The sequence below is a fragment of the Miscanthus floridulus genome, unplaced genomic scaffold, assembly GCF_019320115.1.
Source record: "Miscanthus floridulus cultivar M001 unplaced genomic scaffold, ASM1932011v1 fs_322_2_3, whole genome shotgun sequence".
Taxonomy (NCBI): Eukaryota; Viridiplantae; Streptophyta; class Magnoliopsida; order Poales; family Poaceae; genus Miscanthus; species Miscanthus floridulus.
Genome location: NW_027096577.1, coordinates 38,207 through 50,434, shown reverse-complemented (window position 1 = coordinate 50,434; position 12,228 = coordinate 38,207).

Here is a 12,228-nt window from a genome sequence, read left to right as displayed (position 1 = left end):
AACTACACCTCAAAATTTTTCTACAGCACATGCATGACACATATTTTTCCTAGGAAGTACATTACATAAGAAGATTAACAAACTTGGAAATCATATTTTTCTGAAGCTTATAGGTTTTTCTATATATTTTTCAAGTTATCAGCAATATCCATGATTAAATAAAGTTCTACAGAAAAGTATCTCAAAAATGACATGCAATAATTTTCCCAAGTAGATCTGGTGATAAGGAACCTAGCAAAAATTATTTCAACAGATTTGAAGCAATTTTGAGTATCCAAACATTTTCCAAATCATTTCTCTTTTCAAATAATAAAGAAAAACTGAAACTGAAACATCCTATTGCTACTGGGCCGGCCCGTGGGAACCCTCTGGCCCACTGCCACTTTCGGCCTGTGCGGTCCGAGCGAAGGGGAAAGGCGGCCTGGCCCGGGGCTTCGGCCCACGGTCACTTGGCCCAGCTCGGCCGAAGCGAAGGCCACGCTGGCGCCGAGACGTCACGGCGGCGCGGCTCGGCCAGCGGGGCCGGCGGCCATTGTCGGTCGGGTCAGGGCAAGCGGGTGAGCGCATGAGGTTTGCGAGGAGTTGGCGAATGTGGGCAGGCCAATAGGAAGGGTGGAGGATGGGAAGAAAGGTGCCTTCCACGGCGGCCGAGCACGGCGGCGCCATGGCCGATGTCGGCGAAGTGCGAGAATGCGCTACCTGGGCTCAAAAGACGCCACAACCACGAGCACCAAGTGCTGGAGAGCAAGGCGGAGCTTCTGGCGCTTGATTTCTGGCCATGGTGGAGGAGGGGCGGTGAATTCGCCCGGTGGGCTGCGGTGGCGCTCGGTGGCGAGCTGGCTGCGCGCTGGAGGAGTGGCGAGCACGGGAGAGCGAGGGTATGGGCGGGATGGAGTGGAGAGGAGTGCAGTGCAGTCGGCAGGTGTAGGCGGGCACATGGGAGCGGACGCAGGCCGGCTGCGACGCGCGGTGGGCGTCGACGGCGCATGGCCGCCACGCGGTGGGCGTGCTCTGCCGTGGTCGGGACGCGGCGCGGGCGAACGGCGCGGCGCGGAGGCAGCCAGACGTGCGCAGGGCTAGGCTGGGCCGAGGCGAAGCGCGCGGCGCTGCGGGAGGCTTGCTAGGCCGGCTTCGGCCGTGGGCCAAGAAACGAGGCGGCGGCCCGCGAAATGAGAAAAGCCTTTTTCAAATTATATTTCCAAGAAATTTTCAAATACCAGCTTTCAAATATCATTTTGAGCAAGAAAATGACATCTTTTGAAAATGTACCAAAAATGAAAGTTGCTTAGAATTTAATCCTCTACAACTTTGCTTTTATGACCAAAGTCCAATTCTTGATAGATTTTGAATTATAAAATTAAAGTCAATTTTAACTCAAAACCCTAATTTTGGAGAATTATTTTTAAAGCAGAATTTGGCAATAATTTGAATACAAACTTTGCTCCAAAAATTGGACTAAATAATTCTAGATGATTTACAATGATAGCCAAACATGTTTTACTAGCCTAGCAAACATAATAAGGGCAAAATAACTCTAACAAGTGTATGCAACATTCAGGTTTCACAAACATGTTTCATATGTTTCGAAGCAGTGTTTCAATTATTATGTTCATGATTGGGCATGTATGATTAGGATGCTTGATGATGCATGATATGCATGATTTGTAGTGCCTAAATGCTGGCATAACACCGGGGTGTTACAGCCCTCCCCCCTTAAAAAAATCTCGTCCCGAGATTTGGGTTACGAACCATTTATTATAAAAATCTTCATAAGCTTTTTGTAGTTATTCTCCCGTTTCCCAAGTTGCATCTCCCTCATCATGATGATCCCACTGTATCTTGTATGTTTTCACCACACTATTCCGAGTAGCACGTTCTTTAGTGTCTAACACACGGACCGGTTGTTCATGGTACACCAAATCTGATTTGAGTGGGATACCTCAAGGTTCTATTCTTTCCTCCGGAACACGCAAACATTTCTTGAGATGTGATACATGGAAAACTGAGAAAACGGTACTCATTGTCTCAGGTAACTCTAACTTGTAGGCTACCGGACCTCTTTGTTCCAAGATCTTGTACGGTCCTATGAATCTAGCAGCAAGCTTTCTTCGGACTCCAAACCTTTTCTTCTTCATTGGCGTGACCTTCAGATAAACATAGTCACCAACTTTAAACACAAGGGGTCTCCTTCTTCTGTGTGCATAACTTTTTTGATGTGATTGGGCCACCTTCATATTTTGCTGAATAATATGAACTTTCTTCTCGGCTTCTTCTACAAAGTCAATGCCATAATACCTTCTATCTCCAGGCTCGACCCAATTCAATGGTGTTCTACATTTTCTGCCATACAAAGCTTCGAATGGAGCCATCTTGATGCTTTCTTGATAACTATTATTATAAGAAAACTCAGCTAATGGTAACCATGACTCCCATGATCCCTTAGAAGACAATACGCAGGCTCTTAACATATCCTCCAAAACAGCATTCACTCGTTCAGTCTGACCATCTGTCTAAGGATGATAAGCGGTACTACGAATCAAACTAGTTCCTAAGCCTTTGTGTAAATGTTCCCAAAAGTGAGCCGTGAACTGTGAGCCTCTATCAGATACTATGGTCTTTGGTATACCATGCAACCTCACAATTTCTGCGATATACTTCTCGGCATATTGAGGTGGTCGATATTCTGTTTTGACAGGCAAGAAATGAGCGGTCTTCGTAAGACGGTCCACAATTACCCAAATCGAATCATGTCCCTTTTGAGTAGTGGGCAAACCCAAGATAAAATCCATACTTATATCATCCCACTTCCAACTAGGGACTGACAAGGGTTGTAATATACCGGCAGGTTTCATATGAATAGCTTTCACTCTACAACATGTGTCACATCTGGCAACATATGCTATAATTTCTTTCTTCATTTTGGTCCACCAATAACGAGGTCTTAGTTCTTGATACATCTTACTACTTCTAGGATGGATAGATAGCTTAGAAAGGTGAGCTTCATCCATGAGTTTATTCCTAAGCTCTCGATCCTTGGGAACCACAAGACGGTCATCAAACCACAACACGCCCTGTTCATCCACTTTAAAGTGCTCAGGCGGCTTTTCTTTTATTTTCTCTTTGATGTGGAATATTCCCTTGTCGGTTTTCTGGCCTTCTATTATCTTACTCTCCAAAGAGCAACTAATCTGAATACTATGTAACACAGTAGGATGCATCAGATCGAACCCATCTTCAAGTAATGGCTACACATTCAAGTAATGTGACTTTCTGCTCAAAGCATCTGCCACTACATTGGCCTTTCCGGGATGATATTGCACATTCAAGTTGTAATCCTTGATCAATTCCAACCATCTGCGCTGTCTCATGTTCAGCTCTGGTTGGGTAAAGATGTACTTAAGACTCTTATGATCTGTGAAAATGTTGCACACATTACCAAGTAGATAATGTCTCCAAATTTTTAGGGCATGTACAACTGCAGCAAGTTCAAGATCATGTGTTGGATAGTTGACCTCGTGCTTTCTCAATTGATGTGATGCATAAGCAATGACTCTCCTTTCTTGCATAAGAACATAGCCTAATCTAGTTTTCGATGCGTCGCAAAACACATCAAATGGTTTCTCAATGTCTGGTTGTGCAAGAACAGGAGCAGTGGTCAATAGTTTCCGCAAAGTGTGGAAAGCTGCTTCACACTCCTCTGTCCACACAAACTTGTGATCCTTCTATAGCAGACTTGTCATCGGTTTGGCAATCTTCAAGAAGTCTGGTATGAAGCGACGGTAATAACCGGCTAGTCCTAAGAAACTTCTAATCTCAGGAACTATGGTCGGTGCTTTCCAATTCATAACCTCTTGCACCTTACCTGGATCGACTAAAACTCCATTTTTTGACAGAATGTGACCAAGGAAAGGAACTTTCTTCAACCAGAATTCACATTTGCTAAACTTAGCATACAGTTGATGATCTCTAAGTCTGGTCAAGACAATTCTCAGATGCCCTTCATGATCCTTCTCATTCTCGGAGTACACCAGAATGTCATCGATGAACACCACCACAAACTTATCCAATTCTGGCATGAAAACTGTATTCATCAAAAACATAAAGTATGCAGGAGCATTTGTCAAACCAAAGGACATGACAAGATACTCATACAACCCGTATCTGGTAGAAAATGCCGTTTTCGGTATATCCAGTGGCCTAATCTTAATCTGATGATAACCGGATCTCAAATCTATTTTTGAGAACACCTTAGCCTTGGCTAACTGGTCAAACAGAACATCAATATGAGGCAAGGGATACTTATTCTTAATGGTTACAGCGTTAAGTGGCCTATAATCCACGCACATTCTCAGTGTGCTATCTTTCTTCTTCTTCACAAACAAGGCGGGACATCCCCATTTAGACTTGCTTGGCCAAATAAACCTCTTTTTTGATAAATCTTCTAATTGCTTCTTCAGCTCAGCTAGTTCATCTGGAGGCATCCGATAGGGTCTCCTTGAAATTGGAGCTGTTCCGGGGATTAACTCAATTCCAAACTCAATCTCCCTATCCGGCGGAAGACCAGGTAGCTCATCCGGGAATACATCCGGAAACTCAAACACTACCGGAATCTGATGAATAGGAATGACTGTCGTAGCACATGTAACACTTATAAGGTCTGTTCTCCGAGGCAATGGTACTTGGAAAGTACCCTCACCCAGGGGATCCTTAAGGGTAAGTACTCGACTTCCAGTATCTATGACTGCTCCCCAATCCTTCATCCAATTTATTCCTATAATGACATCCAAAACTAGTCCAGGCATAACTATCAAGTTTACTCGAAACTTTCTGCTACCTAATTCAAGGGTTGCCCCTCGAACCATCTGGTTGGTCAAAACATTAGCCCCTGCTGAACTTATACGGTAACCATAACCCAATTCTATGCATAGTTGTTCATGTTTCTGTGCAAATGCTTGACTCATAAAAGAATGCGATGATCCAGAATCAAATAGAACAACTGTAGGGTTTTCGTTGACAGGAAACTTACTAGCAGTGACGGGCTTTCTCTCAGGAATTTCATCCATAGTCATACTATGCACCCTAGCATTATAAGTCTGCTGCTTCTTCTTGGGCGGATATGGACAAAACCTCGAGAAGTGGCCGGGTTGATCACAGTTATAGCAGGGTCCCCTCACTGTTCCAGCAAATCCCACAGCTCCCTTGGAACTGCCTTGTACCGTAGTTGCGGCTGCCTTATTGGGCTGTACTGCCATCTTGTAAGGCTTTTGGGGTCCATGAAAATTCTGACTTCTCTACTGTGGTGGCCTGAACCTAGCGCCAGGTGCCGATGGGCGATATGGAGGATGACCTCCTGTAGGTGCTCTAGCTTGGGACAGACCACCTTCAAGGGCTCTCTTGCGAGTCTTGGCTGCGGTGCTGGCGTTGTTATTCTTCTCCTGCTTCAGACAGTCGCTAATGAAGTCATTGAATCTGACGCGGTTGTTGGTACCCACATGCTTCATCATTTTTGGATTGAGTCCCCTCTTGAAACTAGCTATTCTCTTAGCATCTGTGTCAACCATGTTGGGAGCATAACGACACAAGTTGTTGAAGGCATGCAGATATTGCGTCATGGTCTTGGTGCCCTGACTCAACGCCAAGAACTCTCCCAACTTCATCTCGGTCAGCCCGGGTGGAATATAAACTCCATGGAAGGCCTCAGCAAACTCTCTCCATGAAATCTGAGCATTTGGAGGGAAGGTGGTGCGATGGTGCTTCCACCACATTCCCGCTGGTCCTTGCAACTGAAGTGCAGCATACTCCGTTTTCAACACCTCAGTCATCCTCAACACACGGAATTTATCTTCCATAGTGTTGATCCATTCCTTAGCATCGAGTGGCTCTGTTGCTTCCTTGAATATTGGCGGCCTAGTGTCCATAAAATCTTTGAAGCTACTATATTGGTTCACTCTAATGCCACCACCCTGATTGTTACCGCATTGAACGTTGTTGGCGATGGTGCGCAGAAAATCCTCCATGTTCTTCTGGGATTGTTCCGCGTTGCGCTGACTCCCGAGCAACTGTGCGAGGAACATCTCAGGGGTAAACGGGGGAGGAGGTGGCAAATGTGGTTTATGAGGAGGCTCATTGTTGTTGCCATGGTTTCCACCACCACCACCACCGGTCCCTGCACCGTTAGCACCGGTCTTAGCGGCCTCATATGTGGTTCGGCGAGTGTTTGTCATCTGCATATTTCAGCAACAAGTAATGATTGAGTAAAGCTGTAATAATTGCGAGTGAAGGAAAAATTATGTCGTACTAAATTTACTAGAGAGAATAAATTCATACAATAAAACAGAGGCACAACAATCGCATCCCAATTAAAACAACATCACTTAATCAAATTATTTCAATAGCAAACATCGCGTCCATACAACCAATTTGTCAGCATACATACACTAGACTTTTATGCATTTAGATATTGCATTCTTAATCAAGTTCCAACCACATGCCAAGTCTCATAAGTTTGAAGCAACACACATTAGGTTACATGCCAACAAAAGAAAGGTCATCGCGACAGGACCTAGATACTAGCGCAAGGCAACTAGCCTACTCCTCGGGGCCATCATCGGGATCGGAGACGTCACCATCGCCCCCAGGTGCAACTACAGGCTCGTCCTCATTTTCGTCGTCGATGTCCATGCCAGCGGCGTCTGGTGGAGCATATGGGCCAACCCCATTGTAGAGCGCGTGAAACTCCTCATGCAGGTTGCCGTTGTATTCCTCTAGCTCATCGACCCTCTACAGCAGAAGGTCCCTCTCATCCCAGGCTTCATTCCTTTCCTAAACCAATTGTCCAATCATGCGGTCTGCATTGTTGTTGGCTTGAGTCAGCGTATGCACCCGCTGCATAGCTCTATCACCTCTCTCAACCGCCTGGTTCCGCTATAAGTTCATATCAGCTAACTGCTCCTGCAAACTAGCTATAGCACGTGCTTGTCTCTTCTTCTGCTTTCTCCCCTTGAGCTTATCCTGACTACGTAAGCTAGTCAAAGTCCAGTAGGTACTCTCGAGACCCTCATACGCTCTGATGGCGACGAATATAGCACTCATAGAATGGTTGTCGCTAGCCTGTCCCTTAGCAGGACCTCTGACCAAGGCTCTTCCTTGAGGATGAACCCAAATGGCATCACGAGGATCATCCCTAGGAAAGGTGCCAGCTAGAGCTGCTGCAAGCTCACTGGGAAATTTGCTCATGATATCCCTGATGACACGGAAGGCTGCACCCTCAGTAGGAGTGCGACCCTCAAACTCCAAGTGCCAACCATCCTAATCTGGAGCATCACCAAGAGCAGGAACCGTGATCTCTACCACTGCAAGTCCATCCTCTGCTAACTGGCTCTCATTCTAGGAGTACACCGGCTCTTGACCCTCTGGGTACCCCACATCATGGAGCACTCTCCAAAGCAAGGTCGGCATGCCAAACTCGCTCAAGAAGGTGTCCGTGGTGTGGTGCTCCCTCAGGGCCAACGGACATCGAGGTGCTCTTCCTCCGGTGGACTTACGGGCGGTCTGCTTCGTGTGGGCCATCTGTAGCAAAAGTTCTTTTATTACCCTGGGGAAACATATTTTAGGTGATACAACTTTTATCAAAATGAGATAATCAATTTATAAGGGGAGGGATGTATGACATGAATGAAATGCACAAGTAATATGATGTATGTACGTGTCGTACGTTCTCACAAACTTATGAAATAAATAAGTCTAGCTACGAATTCGGTGGCATACAAACGATCTCTCAAATACGTAACTAATACGTTCTACATGATAGCGTTGTTATGTACCTGTAGAAGATTCATTTTAGCCCAATTCCCAATGAATGCATAAAAGCAGTAAAATTTTATCTACACGCTCTACATGAATCCCCAGATACGTGTATAACGGTAGTAACCACCCGAACCATCATCCTATTGACGGCATCGCCTCAACAGACGGAAGACCCACACATGAGATACCTTTGTAAAACATGCGTAGAACATGTAATTACTCTAGCATCATATAAGCATTCATCCTAGATCGACGGTGTATCCGATCATGCTCTCACAACTCACACTTACCGAGGCATAGAGGCAATTGATCTATACATTACCACTCAAACAAGTGGCACTCATACAATAGCACGCCGTATGAGCGATGAAAGAGAAATATGATGCAAGAACCCCAAGTCAGTACTTAATTAAGCCACCTAAAGTCCTTAACTGGGCATAAAGGATATGACCATTGGCACACTTTATAGTTTGAAAATCATGTTTTCCAAATGACTTTTTCTTTTAAATACACTTGTGAACAGTAACACGCTAAACCATGCTCTGATGCCAGCTGTAACAGAACCGACCAATTATACGAAATTAAGTAAGAAAATCATCCGCTAGAGCAGACGATTTAGCAAACTTAAGCCCGTATAACCCGGTAGTCCGTGAAATCACGAAGGATTTCAAACCAACTTCCATTCCAGCCAAGATCGTAATAAGTTTAGCGGTCACCATCACATATTACATAAAAGTTTGCATCTCAGATACATCAGAGTTTAAACATAGTTATTACAAAACGAGTTCAAATAAAAGTAGCGAAAGTCATTTGTTCAAAACCACACACACTCACACGGAGTTCAAATATAGTGCCAGCGAATGATCATCTCCAACAAAAGCATTAGACGAGACGTAAGGAATGACCATGCCCATGGTCCTAAGCATCACCCATCGCAGGATAAAGGCAGTTGATACAGTAGCCATAATACATCTGCCCATCTGCAACAAGTGGGAATAAAACCCTGAGTACGAGAAGGTACTCAGCTAGACTTACTCGACATAACCGAAAATAAGTGACACCAAGGATTATGAAGGCTTTATAGTAGGGTAGCTGACTCATTTGCAAAGAAAACATTCTTAGCAATTCAATAACCTTTCTAAAAACATTATTGCCAAGTTAATTAATTATAACCTATCGACTAGATTTGCACCTATACTAGAGCAAACATGTGATTAAGCAGATAACGATAACCAATGATCATTAAACAACTTCCATAATGTCATATTCATTATAACTGTCCAAGTGTTCCATCAACATTTACTACGATGAAGTAACTCAAGTCAAGTGCTCACTATCCAGGAGCGATGGCGATTCAAATCGATTCCTAACCAGCTGGTGATTTATTCCTTACACAAACCTCACTCATCCGCTAAAGTAAGGTATTGATCACCGAGTCAACTATCCAGGTATCTCGAGTTTGCTAGGAACCACATTACTCGGGGGCCGACCAACTGCACTTTGGTCTTATCATCTCGCCCCCGTGTCCTACCACACCTGCTCCGGCACAGTGCGCTACGGGCAATCTACTCGGTCCGAATAATCTCCTAGCTTCGTGGTCGGAAGGTACTTTATCCGGCCAGCTAAATGTAAGGCATGCATTCAACATGACTCGAGGCCCAACAACGGTCGGTCCTTAATCGACACAGATGGAAAGCACTACAGTTCAAAACTCTGTAAGTCTCCATCCGGTCTCAACTTCATTTAACACTTAGTTATACCATGACTTCATAGTCATCCAAGCAGATCCAGGTAACCACCTATAGCTCGCAGGTGACAGGAAATCACCCGACTTCTACCGGTCTAAGCTAGCTAAGCATTGACTCGACTGCGGATACCAGGGTAACAAGGATATAGTATAACAAAGGTAGACAAGGTATAATGCAGCAACGGTTGCAAACAACTCCTGAACGTAATGCATCAATTAAAGTAAAGCATTTAATTAATAATTGCAAACCGGGAGAAAAATGCTTCGGGGCTTGCCTCTCTTGAAGGAGCTCGGGCGGTGATCGGGGCACTCTGGAAGTTCCTCAACGTCCTCCTCGTCGGCTTCGGGGACTTCCTACGGCTGCACCTCGAGCTGCTCCTCGGGCTCCTCGATTATGACGACTGGGTTCTCGGTTTGCGATCCTGTATGATACAATGTGCGTAAGCGCTTATGCAATCGGTGCATCGAATGAGATGAATATAATGGATATGTTTGAATGCAAGGTAGTCAACATCATCCAAGAACATATACTACAAGCACATGTCATCTACTGCATTCTTTTCTACTACTAATATGCTAAATCAACACATCTTATTAAATGCTTCAAAGATATACCAAAGCTTCACTAATTTCTTAATCACACATAAAGCAACACTTGATTAAACCCTAATTAATAATAGGTTTGAATAGTAACATCTATTTTTATTGCTTAGAAAAATCTTAGAAAATTACCATAGCACAGTACTACCCTAAGTAGTCTAACATCAGATTTTCATGGTATTTGAATGAGTGGATTAGCCTACACAAAAATAACAAGCTATGGCATGATTATGAATATGAAAATACTTTGTACTGTGAAAAGTGTCAAACAATAAAGTTAGTATTTTTCCTATGTTCTTCATAGCATATAATCACTGTACAAAAATTATCACATGCATGTTTTATACAAATTTTGCTCTCTAGCAAAAATAACAAAAATCAGCCATTAAAGGTACTTGAACTACACCTCAAAATTTTTCTACAGCACATGCATAACACATATTTTTCCTAGGAAGTACATTACATAAGAAGATTAACAAACTTGGAAATCATATTTTTCTGAAGCTTATAGGTTTTTCTACATATTTTTCAAGTTATCAGCAATATCCATGATTAAATAAAGTTCTATAGAAAAGTATCTCAAAAATGACATGCAATAATTTTCCCAAGTAGATCTGGTGATAAGGAACCTAGCAAAAATTATTTCAACAGATTTGGAGCAATTTTGAGTATCCAAATATTTTCTAAATCATTTCTCTTTTCAAATAATAAAGAAAAACTAAAACTGAAACATCCTATTGCTACTGGGCCGGCCTGTGGGAACCCTCTGGCCCACGGCCACTTTCGGCCTGTGCGGTCCGAGCGAAGGGGAAAGGCGGCCTGGCCCGGGGCTTCGGCCCACGGTCACTTGGCCCAGCTCGGCCGAAGCGAAGGCCACGCCGGCGCCGAGACGTCACGGCGGCACGACTCGGCCAGCGGGGCCGGCGGCCATTGTCGGCCGGGTCAGGGCAAGCGGGCAAGCGCATGAGGTTCGCGAGGAGTTGGCGAATGCGGGCAGGCCAATAGGAAGGGTGGAGGACGGGAAGAAAGGTGCCTTCCACGACGGCCGAGCACAGCGGCGCCATGGCCGACGTCGGCGAAGCGCGAGAATGCGCTACCTGGGCTCAAAAGACGCCACAACCACGAGCACCAAGTGCCGGAGAGCGAGGCGGAGCTTCTGGCGCTTGATTTCTGGCCGTGGTGGAGGAGGGGCGGCGAATTCGCCCGGCGGGCTGCGGTGGCGCTCGGTGGCGAGCTGGCTGCGCGCTGGAGGAGTGGCGAGCACGGGAGAGCGAGGGAGAGGGCGGGATGGAGTGGAGAGGAGCACAGCGCGGTCGGCAGGTGTAGACGGGCGCGTGGGAGCGGACGCAGGCCGGCTGCGACCCGCGGCGGGCGTCGACGGCGCATGGCCGCCACGCGGCGGGCGTGCTCTGCCGTGGTCGAGACGCGGCGCGGGCGAACGGCGCAGCGCGGAGGCAGCCAGACTTGCACGGGGCTGGGCTGGGCCGAGGCAAAGCGTGCGGCGCTGCGGGAGGCTTGCTGGGCCGGCTTCGGCCGTGGGCCAAGAAACAAGGCGGCGGCCCGCGAAATGAGAAAAGCCTTTTTCAATTTATATTTTCAAGAAATTTTCAAATAACAGCTTTCAAATATCATTTTGAGCAAGAAAATGACATCTTTTGAAAATGTACCAAAAATGAAAGTTGCTTAGAATTTAATCCTCTACAACTTTGCTTTTATGACCAAAGTCCAATTCTTGATAGATTTTGAATTATAAAATTAAAGTCAATTTTAACTCAAAACCCTAATTTTGGAGAATTATTTTTAAAGCAGAATTTGGCAATAATTTGAATACAAACTTTGCTCCAAAAATTGGACTAAATAATTCTAGATGATTTACAATAATAGCCAAACATGTTTTACTAGCCTAGCAAACATAATCAGGGCAAAATAACTCTAACAAGTGTATGCAACATTCAGGTTTCACAAACATGTTTCGTATGTTTGGAAGCAGTGTTTCAATTATTATTTTCATGATTGGGCATGTATGATTAGGATGCTTGATGATGCATGATATGCATGATTTGCAGTGCCTAAAT